The following is a 13,991-nucleotide window of genomic DNA, read 5'->3' as shown; positions in this document are numbered from 1 at the left end:
CCACTGGGGAACACGGTCGCACTTAGGAGTGGTGCCTTAAAGAATGTGCCCTGCACATACGCCCAGTAAACAAACGTTTTCGAGCCAGGAAGTCCCCAGTATGAGTACACAACCTCATGACTAAATATGAAAACTTATAAAAATTTCCTTCCCCACGTGAGGGTCGAACTCGCAACGCAGGCATAGTTCACGATAACTGTCGTATAAGTACGGTGCGCTAACCAATTGCGCTACTGGGGAATACAGTTGTATGTAGGAGTGTTTCCGTAAGTAAAGTTGTGTGCACACAACTCCATTAAACAAATGTTTTCGAGCCAGGCCGTCGCCAGCATTGAGTATACAAATAACCTAAAGACTAAATATGAAAACTAATAAAAATTTTATTCCCCAGGGAGGCTCGAACTCATAAGCACGCCATAGCTGACGAGAATTGTCGTATAAGTACCGTGCGCTAAGCAATTGCGCCACTGTGGAACATGGTCGCACGTAGGAGCGGTGCCTTAAAGAATGTTCCCTGCACATACCTCTAGTAAACAAATGTTTTCGGGACATGAAGTCGCCAGCATTCAGTATACAACCTCATGATAAATGATGAAAACTAATAAAATTTTCATTGTCCAGGTGAGGCTCGAATTCACAACCCCGGCATAGCTCACGATAACTGTCGTATAAGTACCGTGCGCTAGCCAATTGCGCCACTGGGGAACACGGTCACACGTAGGAGCGCTGCCTTAAAGAATGTTCCCTGCACATACCTCGAGTAAACAAACGTTTTCAAACCAGGAAGTCGCCAGCTTTGAGTGTACAATTAACATCATGACTAATATGGAAACTAATAAAAATTTCATTCCCCAGGTGAGGCTCGAACTCACAACCCAGGCTTAGCTCACGTTAACTGTGGTATAAGTATGGTGCGCTAACCAATTGCTGCATTGGAAAATACGGTTGCACGTAGGCGTGTTTCCTTTAGTACTGTTGTCTACACACAACTCCAGTAAACAAGTGTTTTCGAGCCAGGCAGACGCCAGCATTGAGTATACAATTAACCTCATGCCTAATAATGAAAACCAATAAAAATTTCATTCCCCAGGTGAGGCTCGAACTCACAACCCAGGCATAGCTCACGATAATTGTCGTATAAGTACGGTGCGCTAACCGATTGCACCACTGGGGAATAGGGTCGCACGTAGGAATGAGCCTTAAAGAATGTTCCGTGCACATACCTCCAGTAAACAAATGTTTTCGAGCCAGGAAGTCGCCAGCATTGAGTATACAATCAACCTCATGACTAATGAAAAATCTAATAAAAATTTCATTCCTCAGGTGAGGCTCGAGCTCACAACCCCGCCATAGCTCACGATAACTGTCGTATAAGCCCCGTGCGCTAACCAATTGAGCCACTGGGGAATACGGTGGCAAATAGAAGTAATGGCCTAAAAATGTTCCCTGCACATACCTTCAGTAAACAAATGTTTTCGAGCCAGGAAATCGCCAGCCTTGAGTATACAATTAACCTCATGACTAAATAATAAAACTAATAAAAGTTTATTTCGCCAGGAGAGGCTCGAACTCACAACCCCGGCATAGCTTACGATAACTGTTGTATAAGTACCATGCACTAACGAATTGCGCCACTGGAAAACGCGGTCGCACGTAAGAACGGTGCCTAAAAGAATGTTCCCTGCACATACCTCCAGTAAACAAATGTTTTCGAGCCAGGGTGTCGCCAGTATGAGTACACAACCTCATGACTGAATATGAAAACTATTAAAAAAATTATGGCATATTCACGGTGTGAATGATGATGAATGGGCGAAGCTCCGGAAGGATTCATCGGTAAACTGTAAATCTTCCGTGTAATTCGCCCAGTCGATCATCATGTAAAAACCTGAGAAACGCTGTGTGTGTACACAAATCAACTTTATTTGTTCTTAGACGATGGATGGCTTGCGATGTCCCTTCATTATGACGGCTTTATGGTCTGTGAAATGAAGGGAGAGTGGTTTCTGTATGGGTTGCAGTGGGCAATTTGCAAATACTAGGTCTATGCATGTTCCTCGGATTGTGGTAGGTTTCATATGGTCAAACGATATACGTCTGAGTGCATATCTAGAAGCCATATGTTGGATAAGCCAATTATTGTCTACGATAGCCACGTTAAAGTCTCCAAGTAGTACAAATGGTCCATTCTTGTATTTGTTCTCATAATTTCGTAACGCAGTGTCTATGAATGTCTTGATGTTCCCGGTCGACAGGTTGGGTGCGAGGTACATGGTCATGAGGACGATTCCAGAGTCAAAGAGTTTGATGGCTGCATATTCTCCGTTTTGGCTTTGACTCGTGAGTAGTAGTCTGAGATCTTCAGCCATTTCCGTTTGCCTCACGTAGATGGCGACACCACCTGCAGGACGTTCTGATTCATCGGTACACACGACGGGAACGTATCCTTTGATGAACAATCTTGTCACGTTCCACGTCTCGGTAAAGCACAGCACGTCGCCTGCATAACATCTTGCATCTTTTCATCATCAGCTACAAGTACCACCATCTAATAAACAATACAAGAACTAAACGAGAGGTGGCTACATACAAGAGACGGTACCGCCTTCTAGTGAACACTGCAAAAACTAAACTAGAGGTGGCTACATACAGGGGACGGTACCGCCATCTAGTGAACACTGCAAGAACTAAACAAGAGGTGGCTACATACAGGCTACAGGGGACGCACAGCCCACGCCCTAAGGAGCTTCGCCCCTACAAACTCATTCCCCAGGTGAGGCTCGAACTCACAACCCAGGCATGGCTCACGATAACTGTCGTATAAGAAGGGTGCGATAACAAATTGCGCAACTGGGGAATAGGGTTGCACGTAGAAGTGTTTCCTTTAGTACTGTTGTCTACACACAACTCCAGTAAAGAAACGTTTTCGAGCCAGGCAGTCGCCAGTATTGAGTATACAATTAACCTCATGACTAAATTTAAAAGCTAATAAAAATTTCATTCCCCCGTTGAGGCTCGAACTCACAACCCTGGCATAGCTCAAGATTACTGTCGTATAAGTTTCGTGCGCTAACCGATTGCGCCACTGGGGAGCATGGTCACACGTAGGAGTGGTGCCTTAAAGAATGTTCCCTGCACATACCTCCTGTAAAGAAATGTTTTCGAACCAGGAAGTCGCCAGCTTTGAGTATACAATTAACCTCATGACTAATTATGAAAACTAATAAAAATTCAATCCCCAGGTGAGGCTCGAACTCACAACCCCGGCATAGCTCACGAGAACTGTCGTATAAGTACCGTGCGCTAACCCATTGCGCCACTGGGGAATACGGATGCACGTAGGAGTGTTTCCTTTAGTACTGTTGTCTACAACTCCAGTAAACAAATGTTTTCGAGCCAGGCAGTCGCCAGCATTGAGTATACAACCTCATGACTAAATATGAAAACAAATAAAAATTTCATTCTGCAGGTGAGGCTCGAACTCACAACCCCGGCATAGCTCACGAAAACTGTCGTATAAGCACCGTGCGCTAAGCAATTGTGCCACTGGGGAACAAGGCCGCACGTAGGAGCGGTGCCTTAAAGAATGATCCCCGAACATACCTCCAGTAAACAAATGTTTTCGGGACAACAAGTCGCCAGCTTTGAGTATACAATTAACCTCATGATTAATTACGAAAACTAATAAAAATTTATTCTAAGGTGAGCTTGAACTTACAACCCCGGCATAGCTGTCGAGAAGTGTCGTTTAAGTTCCGTGCGCTAACAAATTGCGTCACTGCGGAATATGGTTGCACGTAGGAGCGGTGCAAGAATAGATGTTCCCTGCACATACCTCCAGTAAACAAATGTTTTCGAGCCAGTAAGTCCCCAGTGTGAGTAAACAACCTCATGACTAAATATAAAAACTAATAAAAGTTTCAATTCCCAGGTGAGGCTCGAACTCACAACCCAGACATAGCTCACAATAACTGTCGTTTAAGTACGGTGCACTAACCAATTGCGCCACTGGGGAACACGGTCACACTTAGGAGCGGTGCCTTAAAGAATGTTCCCTGCACATACGTCCAGTGAACAAATGTTTTCGAGCCAGGAAGTCCCCAGTGTGAGTACACAACCTCATGACTAAATATGAAAACTAATAAAATTTTTCTTGCCCAGGTGAGGCTTGAACTCACAACCCAGGCATAGTTCACGATAACTGTCGTATAAGTACGGTGCGCTAACCAATTGCGCCACTGGGGAACACGGTCGCACGTAGGAGCGGTGCCTTAAAGAATGTTCCCTGCACATACCTTCAGTAAACAAATGTTTTCGAGCCAGGAAGTCGCCAGCAATGAGTATACAATCAACCTCATGACTAATAATGAAAACTAATAAAAAATTCATTCCCAAGGTGAGGCTCGAACTCGCAAAGCAGGCATAGCTCACGATAACTGTCGTATAAGTACCGTGCGCTAACCAATTGCGCCACTGGGGAACACGGTCGCACGTAAAAGTGGTGCCTTAAAGAATGTTCCCTGCACATACCTCCAGTAAACAAATGTTTTCGAGCCAGGAAGTCGCCAGCATTGAGTATACAATACACTTCATGACTAATGAAAAAAACTAATAAAAATTTCATTCCCCATGTGAGGCTCGAGCTCACAACCCCGCCATAGCTCACGATAACTGTCGCATAAGCCCCGTGCGCTAACCAATTGAGCCACTGGGAAATACGGTGGCACTTAGGAGTAGTGGCTTAAAAAAGTTCCCTGCACATACCTTTAGTAAGCATATGTTTTCGAGCCAGGAAATCGCCAGCATTGAGTATAAAATTAACCTTATGACTAAATAATAAAACTAATAAAAGTTTTATTCGCCAGGAGAGGCTCGAACTCACAACCCCTGCATAGCTTACGATAACTGTCGTATTAGTACCGTGCACTAACCAATTGCGCCACTGGAGAACGCGGTTGCACGTAAGAACGGTGCCCTAAAAAATGTTCCCTGCACATACCTCCAGTAAACAAATGTTTTCGAGCCAGGGTGTCGCCAGTAGGAGTACACAACCTCATGACTAAATATGAAAACTAATAAAAAACTCATTCCGCAGGTGAGGCTCGAACTCACAACCCAGGCATGGCTTACGATAACTGTCGTATAAGAAGGGTGCGATAACCAATTGCGCCACTGGGGAATAGGGTTGCACGTAGAAGTGTTTCCTTTAGTACTGTTGTCTACACACATCTCCAGTAAAGAAACGTTTTCGAGCCAGGCAGTTGCAGTAATTGAGTATACAATTAACCTCATGACTAAAATTGAAAGCTAATAAAAATTTCATTCCACAGTTGAGGCTCGAACTCGCAACTCAGGAAGGCTCGCGAGAACTGTCGTATAAAAACCATGCGCTAACCACTTCCGCCACTGGGGAACACCTTCGCACGTAGGAGCAGTGCTTTAAGAATGTTCCCTGAGCATACCTCCAGTAAACAAATGTTTTCAAGCCAAGAAGTCGCCAGCATTGAGTATATAACCTCATCACTAATGATGAAAACTAATAAAAATTTCATTCCCAAGTGGGGCTCGAACTCACAACCCATGCCTAGCTCTCGAGAACTGTCGTATAAGTACCGTGCGTTAAGCAATTGCGCCACTGGGGAACATGGTCGCAAGTAGGAGCGGTGCCTTAAAGAATGCTCCCTGCACATAGCCCCAGTAAACAAATGTTCTCGGCACAGTATGTCACCAGCATTGAGTATACAACCTCATGACAAATGATGAAAACTAATAAAATTTCATTCCCCAGTTGAGGATCGAACTCACAAATCTGGCATAGCTCACGATTACTGTCGTATAAGTTTCGTGTTCTAACCAATTGCGCCACTGGGGAATATGGTCACACGTAGGAGCGGTGCCTTAAAGAATGTTCCCTGCACATACGTCCAGTAAACAAATGTTTTCGAGCCAGGAAGTTCTCAGTATGAGTACACAACCTCATGACTAAATATGAAAACTAATAAAATTCACCTTCTCCATGTGAGGCTCGAACTCACAACCCAGGGCTAGTTCACGATAACTGTCGTATAAGTACGGTGCGCTAATCAATTGCGCCACTGGGGTATAGTGTTGCACGTAGGAGTGTTTTCTTTAGGACTGTTGTCTACACACACCTCCAGTAAACAAAGGTTTTCGAGCCAGGCAGTCGCCAGCATCGAGTATACAATTAACCTCATACGAAAACTAATGAAAATTTTATTCCCCAGGGAGGCTCGAACTCACAACCACGCCAAAGCTCACGAGAAATGTCGTATAAGTACCGTGCGCTAAGCAATTGCGCCACTGGGATTACGATTGCACGTAGGAGTGGTGCCTTAAAGAATGTTCCCTGCAAATACCTCCAGTAATGAAATGTTTTTGGGACAAGAGTCGCCAGCATTGAGTAAACAACCTCATGACTAAATATGAAAACTAATAAAAATTTCATTCCCAAGGTGATGCTCGAACTCACAGCAAAGGCATAACTCACGATAACTGTCGTATAAGTACGGTGCGCTAATCAATTGCGCCACTGGGGTATAGTGTTGCACGTAGGAGTGTTTTTTTTCGTACCGTTGTCTACACACAACTCCAGTAAACAAATGTTTTCGAGCTAGGTAGTCGCCAGCATTGAGTATACAATTAACCACATGACTAAATATGAATACTAATAAAAATTTCATTCTCCAGGTGAGACTCGAACACACAACCCCGGCATAGCTCACGAGAACTGTCGTATAAGTATCATGCGCCAACAAATTGCCCCACTGGGGAACACGGTCGCACTTATGAGCGGTGCCTTAAACAATGTTTTCTGAACATGTCTCCAGTAAACAAATGTTTTCGGGAAAGAAGCCGCCAGCATTGAGTATACAAAATCATGAATAATTATGAAAATTTATAAACATTTCATTACCCAGGTGAGGCTCGAACTCAAAATCTAGGCATAGTTCACGATAACTGTCGTATAAGTAGGGTGCGCTAACCAATTGCGCCACTGGGGAATAGCGTTGCACGTAGGAGTGTTTCCTTTATTACTGTTGCCTACACACAACTCCACCAAACAAATGCTTTCTAGCCAGGAAGCTCTCAGTATCAGTACACGACCTCAAGACTAACTATGAATACTAATAAAATTTAATTCCCCAGGTGAGGCTCGTACACACAACCCCGGCATTGCTCACGAGAACTGTCGTATAAGCATCGTGCGCTAACCAATTGCGCCACTGGGGAAGACGGTCGCACTTAGGAGCGGTGCCTTAAAGAATGTTTTCTGCACATACCTCCAGTAAACAAATGTTTTCGGGACAAGAAGTCACCAGCTTTGAGTATACAAATAACTCATGACTACTTATGAAAACTAATTAACTTTCATGCCCCTGGTGGTGCTCGAACTCAAAACCCCGGCATAGCTCCGGAGAACTGTGGTATAAGTACCGTGCGCTAACTAATTGCGCCACTGGGAATACGGTTGCACGTAGGAGCGGTGCCTTAAAGAAGGTTCCCTGCACATACTTCCAGTAATGAAATGTTTTTGGGACAAGAGTCGCCAGCATTGAGTAAAGAACCTCATGACTGAATATAAAAACTAATAAAAATTTCATTCCCCAGGTGATGCTCGAACTCACAGCCCAGGCATAGCTGACGATAACTGTCGTATAAGTACGGTGCGCTAACCAATCTCGCCACTGGGGTATAGTGTTGCACGTAGGAGTGTTTCCTTTATTACTGTTGTCTACACACAACTCCCGTAAATAAATGTTTTCGAGCAAGGCAGTCGCTAGCATTGGGTATACAATTAACCACATGACTAAATATGAATACTAATAAAAATTTCATTGTCCAGGTGAGACTCGAACACACAACCCCGGCATAGCTCACGAGAACTTTCGTATAAGTATCATGCGCTAACAAATTGCGCCACTAGGGAACACGGTCGCACTTAGGAGCGGTGCCTTAAAGAATGTTTTCTGCAGATATCTCCAGTAAACAAATGTTTCGGGACAAGAAGTCGCCAGCATTGAGTATACAACATTATGAATAATTTTCAAAACTAAAAAACATTTCATTACCCAGGTGAGGCTCGAACTCAAAATCCGGGCATAGTTCACGATAACTGTCGTATAAGTAGGGTGCGCTAACCAATTGCGCCACTGGGGAATACAGTTGCACGTCGGAGTGTTTCCTTTAGTACTGTTGTCTACACACAACTTCAGTAAACAAAGGTTTTCGAGCCAGGCAGTCGCCAGCATTGAGTATACAGTTAACCTCATACGAAAACTAATGAAAATTGTATTCGCCAGGGAGGCTCGAACACACAACCACGCCAAAGCACATGAGGAATGTCGTAAAAGTACCGTGCGCTAAGCAATTGCGCCACTGGGAATACGGTTCCACAAAGGAGCGGTGCCTTAAAGAATGTTCCCTGCAAATACCTCCAGTAATGAAATGTTTTCGGGGCAAGAGTCGCCAGCATTGAGTAAAGAACCTCATGACTAAATATGAAAACTAATAAAAATTTCATTCCCCAGGTGATGCTCGAACTCACAGCCCAGGCATAGCTCACGATAACTGTCGTATAAGTACGGTGCGCTAACCAATCGCGCCACTGAGGTATAGTGTTGCACGTAGGAGTGTTTCCTTTATTACTGTTGTCTACACACAACTCCTGTAAACAAATGTTTTCGAGCTAGGCAGTCGCCAGCATTGAGTATACAATTAACCACATGACAAAATATGAATACTAATAAAAATTTCATTCTCCAGGTGAGCCTCGAACACACAACCCCGGCATAGCTCACGAGAACTGTCGTATAAGTATCATGCGCTAACAAATTGCGCCACTGGGGAATACGGTCGCACTTATGAGCGGTGCGTTAAAAAATGTTTTCTGCACATATCTGCAGTAAACAAATGTTTTCGGGAAAGAAGTCGCCAGCATTGAGTATACAACATCATGACTAATTATGAAAACTTATAAACATTTCATTACCCAGGTGAGGCTCGAACTCAATATCCGGGCATAGTTCACGATAACTGTCGTATAAGTAGGGTGCGCTAACCAATTGCGCCACTGGGGAATAGCGTTGCACGTAGGAGTGTTTCCTTTAATACTGTTGCCTACACACAACTCCACCAAACAAATGCTTTCGAGCCAGGAAGCTCTCAGTATGAGTACACGACCTCAAGACTAAATATGAATACTAATAAAATTTAATTCCCCAGGTGAGGCTCGTACACACAACCCCGGCATTGCTCACGAGAACTGTCGTATAAGCATCGTGCGCTAACCAATTGCGCCACTGGGGAAGACGGTCGCACGTAGGAGCGGTGCCTTAAAGAATGTTTTCTGCACATACCTCCAGTAAACAAATGTTTTCGGGACAAGAAGTCACCAGCTTTGAGTATACAAATAACTCATGACTACTTATGAAAACTAATGAAACTTTCATGTCCCTGGTGGTGCTCGAACTCACAACCCCGGCATAGCTCCGGAGAACTGTGGTATAAATACCGTGCGCTAACTAATTGCGCCACAGGGATTACGGTTGCACGTAGGAGCGGTGCCTTAAAGAATGTTCCCTGCACATACTTCCAGTAATGAAATGTTTTTGGGACAAGAGTCGCCAGCATTGAGTAAAGAACCTCATGACTGAATATGAAAACTAATAAAAATTTCATTCCCCAGGTGATGCTCGAACTCACAGCCCAGGCATAGCTCACGATAACTGTCGTATAAGTACGGTGCACTAACCAATTGCGCCACTGGGGAATAGAGTCGCACGTAGGAGTGTTTTATTTAGTACGGTTGTCTACACACAACTCCAGTAAACAAATGTTTTCGAGCCAGGGAGTCGCCAGCATTGAGTATACCATTAACCTCATGACTAAATATGAAAACTGATAAAAGTTTTATTGCCTAGGGAGGCTCGAACTCACAAGCACGCCATAGCTTACGAGAACTGTCGTATAAGTACCATGCGCTAAGCAATATCGCCACTGGGGAACACGGTCGCACGTAGGAGCGGTGCCTTAAAGAATGTTCCCCGCACATACCTCCAGTAAACAAATGTTTTCGGGACAAGAAGTCGCAAGCATTGAGTATACAACCTCATGACTAAATATGAAAACTAATAAAAATTTCATTCCCCAGGTGAGGCTAGAACACACGACCCCGGCATAGCTCGCGAGAACTGTCGTATAAGTACCGTGCACTAACCAATTGCCCCATTGGGGAATACGGTTGCACGTAGGAGTGTTTCCTTTAGTACTGTTGTCTACACACAACCTAACTCCATTAAACAAATGTTTTCGAGCCAGGCAGTCGCCAGCATTCAGTATACAATTAACCTCATGACTAAATACGAAAAGTAATGAAAATTTTAATCCCCAGGGAGGCTCGAACTCACAACCACGCCAAAGCTCACGAAAACTGTCGCATAAGTACCGTGCGCTAACCAATTGCGCCACTGAGGAACACGGTCGCACGTAGGAGCGGTGCTTTAAAGAATGTTCCTGCACATACTTCCAGTAAAAATTTTTTTGGGATAGGAAGTCGCCAACAATGAGTATACAACCTTACGACTAATTATGAAAACTAATAAAAATTTTATTCCCCAGGTGAGGCTCGAACTCACAACCCCGGCATAGCTCACGAAAACTGTCTATAAGTACTGTGCGCTAACCAATTGTGCCACTGGGGAACGCGGTTGCACTTTGGAGCGGTGCCTTAAAGAATTTTTTCTGCACACGCCTCCTGTAAACAAATGTTTTCGAGCTAGGCAGTCGCCAGCATTGAGTGTACAATTAACCACATGACTAAGTATGAATACTAATAAAAATTTCATTCTCCAGGTGAGACTCGAACACACAACCCCGGCATAGCTCACGAGAACTTTCGTATAAGTACCATGCGCTAACAAATTGCGCCACTGGGGAACACGGTCGCAATTAGGAGCGGTGACCTAAAGAATGTTCCTGCACGTACATTCAGTAAACAAATGTTTTCGGGACAGGAAGTCGCCAGCATTGAGTATATAACCTCATGACTAACTAAGAAAACTAAGAAAAATTTCATTCCCCAGGTGAGGCTCGATCTCACAACTCCGGCATAGCTCACAAAAACTGTCGTATAAGTCCTGTGCACTAACCAATGTCGCCACTGGGGAATACGGGTGCACAAAGTAGCAGGGCCTTAAAGAATGTTCCCTGCACATATTTCCAGTAAACAAATGTTTTCGAAACAGGAAGTCGCCAGCTTGGAGTATACAATTAACCTGATGACTAATTATGAAAACTAAAAAAATTTCATTCCACAGGTGAGGCTCGAAATCACAACCCCGGCATAGCTCACGAAAACTGTCGCATAAGTACCGTGCGCTAACCAATTGCGCCACTGAGGAACACGGTCGCACGTAGGAGCGGTGCTTTAAAGAATGTTCCTGCACATACTTCCAGTAAAAATTTTTTTGGGATAGGAAGTCGCCAACAATGAGTATACAACCTTACGACTAATTATGAAAACTAATAAAAATTTTATTCCCCAGGTGAGGCTCGAACTCACAACCCCGGCATAGCTCACGAAAACTGTCTATAAGTACTGTGCGCTAACCAATTGTGCCACTGGGGAACGCGGTTGCACTTTGGAGCGGTGCCTTAAAGAATTTTTTCTGCACACGCCTCCAGTAAACAAATGTTTTCGAACCAGGAAGTTGCCAGCTTTGAGTTTACAACTAACCTCATGACTAATTAAGAAAACTAATAAAAATTTCATTCCCCAGGTGAGGCTCGAACTCACAACCCCGGCATAGCTCACGAAAACTGTCGTATAAGTACCGTGCGCTAACCAATTGCGCCACTGGGGAACACGGTCGCATAGGAGCGGTGCTTTAAAGAATGTTCCCTGCACATACCTCCAGTAAAAAAAATATTTTCGAGCCAGGAAGTCGCCAGTATGAGTACACAACCTCATTACTAAATATAAAAACTAATAAAAATTTCATTCCCGAGGTGAGGCTGGAACTCACAACCCAGGCATAGCTCACGAGAGCTGTCGTATAAGTATCGTGCGCTAAGCAATTGCGCCACTGGGGAACACGGTCGATCTTAGGAGCGGTGCCTTAGAGATTGTTTCCTGCACGTACCTCCAGTAAAAAAAAATGTTTTGGGACAGGAAGTCGCCAACAATGTGTATACAACTTCACGACTAATTATGAAAACTAATGAAAATTTCATTCCCCAGGTGAGGCTCGAACTCACAATCCCGGCATAGCTCACGAAAACTGTCTATAAGTACTGTGCGCTAACCAACTGTGCCACTGGGGGACGCGGTCACACGTAGGAGCGGTGCTTTAAAGAATGTTTCCAGCACATACTTCCAGTAAACAAATGTTTTCGAGCCAGAACATTGCCAGTTTGAGTACACAACCTCATGACTAAATATGAAAACTAATAAAAATTCATTCCACAGGTGAGGCTCGAACTCACAACCCCGGCATAGCTCACGAGAACTGTCGTATAAGTACCGTGCGCTAACCAATCGCGCCACTGGGGAACACGGTCGCATAGGAGCGGTGCTTTAAAGAATGTTCCCTGCACATACCTCCAGTAAAAAAAACATTTTCGAGCCAGGAAGTCGCCAGTATGAGTACACAACCTCATTACTAAATATAAAAACTAATAAAAATTTCATTCCCGAGGTGAGGCTGGAACTCACAACCCAGGCATAGTTCACGATAACTGTCGTATAAGTACGGTGCACTAACCAGTTGTGCCACTGGGAAATATGGTTGCACGTAGGAGTGTTTCCTTTAGTACTGTTGTCTAACACAACTCCAGTAAACAAATGTTTTCGAGCCAGGCAGTCGCCAGCATTGAGTATACAAATAACCTCAGGACTAAATACGAAAAGTAAAGAAAATTTTATTCTCCAGGTGAGACTCGAACACACAACCCCGGCATAGCTCACGAGAACTGTAGTATAAGTATCATGCGCTAACCAATTGCGCCACTTGGGAACACGGTCGCACTTAGGAGCGGTGCCTTAAAGAATGTTCCTGCACGTACATTCAGTAAACAAATGTTTTCGGGACAGGAAGTCGCCAGCTTGAGTATACAACCTCATGACTAACTAAGAAAACTAATAAAAATTTCATTCCCCAGGTGAGGCTCGATCTCACAACCCCGGCATAGCTCACAAAAACTGTCGTATAAGTCCTGTGCACTAACCAATGTCGCCACTGGGGAATACGGGTGCACAAAGTAGCAGGGCCTTAAAGAATGTTCCCTGCACATACCTCCAGTAAACAAATGTTTTCGAAACAGGAAGTCGCCAGCTTGGAGTATACAATTAACCTGATGACTAATTATGAAAAAGAAAATTTCATTCCACAGGTGAGGCTCGAACTCACAACCCCGGCACAGCTCACGAAAACTGTCGCATAAGTACCGCGCGCTAACCAACTGCGCCACTGAGGAACACGGTCGCACGTAGGAGCGGTGCTTTAAAGAATGTTCCTGCACATACCTCCAGTAAAAATTTTTTGGGATAGGAAGTCGCCAACAATGAGTATACAACCTCACGACTAATTATGAAAACTAATAAAAACTTTATTCCCCAGGTGAGGCTCGAACTCACAACCCCGGCATAGCTCACGAAAACTGTCTATAAGTACTGTGCGCTAACCAATTGTGCCACTGGGGAACGCGGTTGCACTTTGGAGCGGTGCCTTAAAGAATGTTTTCTGCACACGCCTCCAGTAAACAAATGTTTTCGAACGAGGAAGTTGCCAGCTTTGAGTTTACAACTAACCTCATGACTAATTATGAAAACTAATAAAAATAATATAATAAATTGTGCCACTGGGGAACAGGAGCGGTGCTTTAAAGAATGTTCCCTGCACATACTTCCAGTAAACAAATGTTTTTGAGCCAGGAAGTCACCAGTATGAGTACACTACCTCATGACTAAATAT

At 44.2% G+C, this 13,991-nt stretch overlaps 7 non-coding genes across 7 annotated transcripts; all 7 read right to left on the bottom strand.

Moving 5' to 3' along the window:
* Window positions 1–3,234: 3,234 nt before the first annotated feature.
* Window positions 3,235–3,326, bottom strand: TRNAI-UAU (transfer RNA isoleucine (anticodon UAU)). Its single transcript is given in 2 exon segments — window positions 3,235–3,270; window positions 3,289–3,326. It is a non-coding gene; the product is annotated as a tRNA-Ile (tRNA).
* Window positions 3,327–10,630: 7,304 nt separating this feature from the next.
* TRNAI-UAU (transfer RNA tyrosine (anticodon AUA)) lies at window positions 10,631–10,721 on the bottom strand. Its single transcript is given in 2 exon segments — window positions 10,631–10,666; window positions 10,684–10,721. It is a non-coding gene; the product is annotated as a tRNA-Ile (tRNA).
* Window positions 10,722–11,556: 835 nt separating this feature from the next.
* Window positions 11,557–11,647, bottom strand: TRNAI-UAU (transfer RNA isoleucine (anticodon UAU)). The gene is given in 2 exon segments: window positions 11,557–11,592; window positions 11,610–11,647. It is a non-coding gene; the product is annotated as a tRNA-Ile (tRNA).
* A 143-nt stretch (window positions 11,648–11,790) lies between these two features.
* Window positions 11,791–11,882, bottom strand: TRNAI-UAU (transfer RNA isoleucine (anticodon UAU)). Its single transcript is given in 2 exon segments — window positions 11,791–11,826; window positions 11,845–11,882. It is a non-coding gene; the product is annotated as a tRNA-Ile (tRNA).
* Window positions 11,883–12,479: 597 nt separating this feature from the next.
* On the bottom strand, window positions 12,480–12,571 carry TRNAI-UAU (transfer RNA isoleucine (anticodon UAU)). The gene is given in 2 exon segments: window positions 12,480–12,515; window positions 12,534–12,571. It is a non-coding gene; the product is annotated as a tRNA-Ile (tRNA).
* Window positions 12,572–13,402: 831 nt separating this feature from the next.
* Window positions 13,403–13,494, bottom strand: TRNAI-UAU (transfer RNA isoleucine (anticodon UAU)). The gene is given in 2 exon segments: window positions 13,403–13,438; window positions 13,457–13,494. It is a non-coding gene; the product is annotated as a tRNA-Ile (tRNA).
* Window positions 13,495–13,629: 135 nt separating this feature from the next.
* Window positions 13,630–13,720, bottom strand: TRNAI-UAU (transfer RNA isoleucine (anticodon UAU)). The gene is given in 2 exon segments: window positions 13,630–13,665; window positions 13,683–13,720. It is a non-coding gene; the product is annotated as a tRNA-Ile (tRNA).
* Between the last annotated feature and the right edge of the window lie 271 nt (window positions 13,721–13,991).

Source organism: Rhipicephalus microplus, chromosome 8 (assembly GCF_043290135.1).
Source record: "Rhipicephalus microplus isolate Deutch F79 chromosome 8, USDA_Rmic, whole genome shotgun sequence".
In the NCBI taxonomy this organism is placed as follows: Eukaryota; Metazoa; Arthropoda; class Arachnida; order Ixodida; family Ixodidae; genus Rhipicephalus; species Rhipicephalus microplus.
Note: the sequence above shows the minus strand (reverse complement) of the source record. Positions and strands in the feature narration are given on the sequence as shown.